The sequence below is a fragment of the Myotis davidii genome, unplaced genomic scaffold, assembly GCF_000327345.1.
Source record: "Myotis davidii unplaced genomic scaffold, ASM32734v1 scaffold80, whole genome shotgun sequence".
Taxonomy (NCBI): Eukaryota; Metazoa; Chordata; class Mammalia; order Chiroptera; family Vespertilionidae; genus Myotis; species Myotis davidii.
Window position 1 is genome coordinate 521,828 of NW_006292686.1, and position 3,077 is coordinate 524,904.

General features: G+C 57.0%; 1 pseudogene; it reads left to right on the forward strand.

Annotated features, from left to right (window-relative positions):
• Nucleotides 1-347: 347 nt before the first annotated feature.
• LOC102768925 lies at nucleotides 348-3,075 on the forward strand (annotated as a pseudogene).
• Nucleotides 3,076-3,077: the final 2 nt, after the last annotated feature.

Genomic DNA, 3,077 nt, shown 5'->3' on the forward strand with positions numbered 1-3,077 from the left:
ACAAGAAGAAGCCGTTCCTGGGCATACCTGCGCCGCTCGGCTACTTGCCGGGGCTGGGCCGAGGCACCACTGGCTTCACCACCCGGTCAGACATAGTGGAGCCTTCTAATGGAGTATATATACCAGGGTCAGGTTAGGGCTCATGCAGTCCTGTGCCAGACTGTGTAGAGAGATCCTTGTGGGAGATTCAGCTTTCCCTTTTGGTTTTTAAGAACGGACAAGAGCTGTCTGCTGTTGGGTCAGGTCATGGCTCCTGCAGTCCTGTGCCAGACTGTCTAGACTAGAGAGAGCCTTGTGGGAGGTTCTCCTTTCACTTTCGGCGCTACGAACCGGACAGGAGCCGTCTGCTCCTGCATTCTCTTCCCAGCCCTTGGCAGCGGCGGCCATGAACAACAAGAAGAAGCCGTTCCTGGGCATACCCGCGCCGCTCGGCTACTTGCCGGGGCTGGGCTGAGGCACCACTGGCTTCACCACCCGGTCAGACATCGGGCCTGCCCAGGATGCCAACGATACTGTGGATGACCGCCACGCGCCGCCAGGCAAGAGGACCGTCGGGGACCAGATGAAGAAGATCCAGGCTGCGGATGACGATGATGAGGATCTGAATGACACCAACTATGACGAGTTTAATGGCTATGCAGGGAGCCTCTTCTCAAGTGGGCCCTACGAAAAGGATGACGAGGAAGCGGATGCTATTTATGCAGCTCTTGATAAAAGGATGGACGAAAGAAGAAAAGGGTTTTATTTTTTAATGTAAATCTTTGTTCTGGATAGGTGAAATTTGTTTCTCATCATCACAAGCTGTTGTTTACATGAAGGTGTTTTCCTGCTTCTAAGGTTTTAGTACCCACTGGCAGGCAGGATGGGAGTGGTTCCAGGGCCCCTCTGACCAGATGGCCTGGCTTGTTTTGCAGGTGTCTGACTCTGTGAGTGGGCAGACTGTAGTCGACCCCAAAGGCTATCTGACAGATTTAAATTCCATGATCCCTACCCATGGAGGGGACATCAGTGACATCAAAAAGGCACGCCTGCTCCTCAAGTCTGTTTGGGAGACAAACCCAAACCATCCACCAGCCTGGATTGCATCAGCCCGCCTGGAAGAAGTCACTGGGAAGCTGCAAGTCACTCGAAACCTTATCATGAAGGGGACAGAGATGTGCCCCAAGAGTGAAGATGTCTGGTTAGAAGCAGCCAGGTTGCAACCTGGGGTCACTGCCAAGGCCGTGGTGGCCCAAGCTGTCCGTCACCTCCCACAGTCTGTTAGGATTTACATCAGAGCAGCAGAGCAGAAAACAGACATTCGTGCCAAAAAGAGGGTTCTTCGGAAAGCCCTGAAGCATGTACCCAATTCTGTTGCTTATGGAAGGCAGCGGTTGAGCTGGAAGAGCCTGAAGATGCTAGAATCGTGCTAAGCCGAGCCGTGGAGTGCTGCCCCACTAGTGTGGAGCTGTGGCTCGCTCTGGCAAGGTTGGAGACCCATGAAAATGCCCGCAAGGTCTTGAACAAGGCCCGTGAGAACATCCCCACAGATCGGCACATCTGGGTCACGGCTGCCAAGCTGGAGGAAGCCAATGGGAACACGCAGATGGTGGAGAAGATCATTGACCGGGCCATCACCTCCCTGCGGGCCAACGGTGTGGAGATCAACCGTGAGCAGTGGATCCAGGTGGGACTGTAGCTGCGCTCAGGGTCAGTGGCAGCTCCAAAAATGGATGTCCTCCCGCATGTGGCATCTCTCCTAGGACAGGGCTATTGATGGTGCCTAGAGTCCCGTGCTGGCACATGGGGCCCCACACTCTCCCCATTGTAAACCTAGTCAATCATTGATGGTGTCGGACTTTGGAGCAGTAACTGTCTTTTCAGTGCCCGCGCCGCGGCTGCAGTGCCCTGTGCGCTTGTGGTGACCGTGGCCCGTCTTGCAGGGAGTCCCTGGAAGCGCTTCTGCAGAGGGCCGTGGCCCATTGCCCCAAAGCGGAGGTTCTGTGGCTCATGGGTGCCAAGTCCAAGTGGCTGGCAGGCGATGTGCCTGCGGCAAGGAGCATCCTGGCTCTGGCCTTCCAGGCCAACCCCAACAGTGAGGAGATCTGGCTGGCGGCCGTGAAGTTGGAATCGGAGAACAACGAGTATGAACGGGCCCGGCGGCTGCTGGCCAAGGCTCAGAGCAGCGCAGGCACTGCCCGGGTGTTCACGAAGTCTGTGAAGCTGGAATGGGTGCTGGGGAACATTGAGGCCGCCCAGGAGCTGTGCGAGGAGGCCCTGAAGCACTACGAGGACTTCCCCAAACTGTGGATGATGAAGGGGCAGATCGAGGAGCAGGAGGAGCAGATGGACAAGGTTCGAGAGGCCTACAGCCAGGGGCTGAAGAAATGTCCCCACTCCACACCCCTGTGGCTTTTGCTTTCTCGGCTGGAGGAGAAGATCAGGCAGCTGACCCGAGCTCAGGCCTCTTGGGAAAAGTCTTGCCTAAAGAACCGGAGGAACCCCGGGCTGTGGTTGGAATCCGTGAGGCTGAAGTACATCACCAACATGCTCATGGCCAAGGCGCTGCAGGAGTGCCCCAGCTCTGGTGTCTTGTGGTCTGAAGCCATCTTCCTGGAGGCCAGGTCCCAGAGGAAGATCAAGGGTGTTGATGCCCTGAAGAAATGCGAGCACGACCTCCATGTGCTCCTGGCCATGGCCAAGCTGTTCTGGAGTGAACGGAAAATCACCAAGGCCAGGGAGTGGTTCCGCCGCACCGTGAAGATCAACTCCGACCTGGGGGATGCCTGGGCCCTCTTCTACAAGTCTGAGCTGTAGCACGGCACAGAGGAGCAGCAGGAGGAGGTGAGGAGGTGCTGCGAGAAAGCCGAGCCACGGCACTGGGAGCTGTGGTGCACCGTGTCCAAGGACATCGCCAACTGGCAGAGGAAGATCGGGGAGATCCTCGTGCTGGTGGCAGCCCGCATCAAGAACACCTTTTGACTGGGCGGTCCCTCTGGGCCGGGGTCTTGGGGCGGGTGGGCCAGTGTGCCTGCCTGCCATGGGAGGACGGGGAGGGGCTCAAGCAGTTTCTGCTCTGGAATTAAAGTTTTTCTATG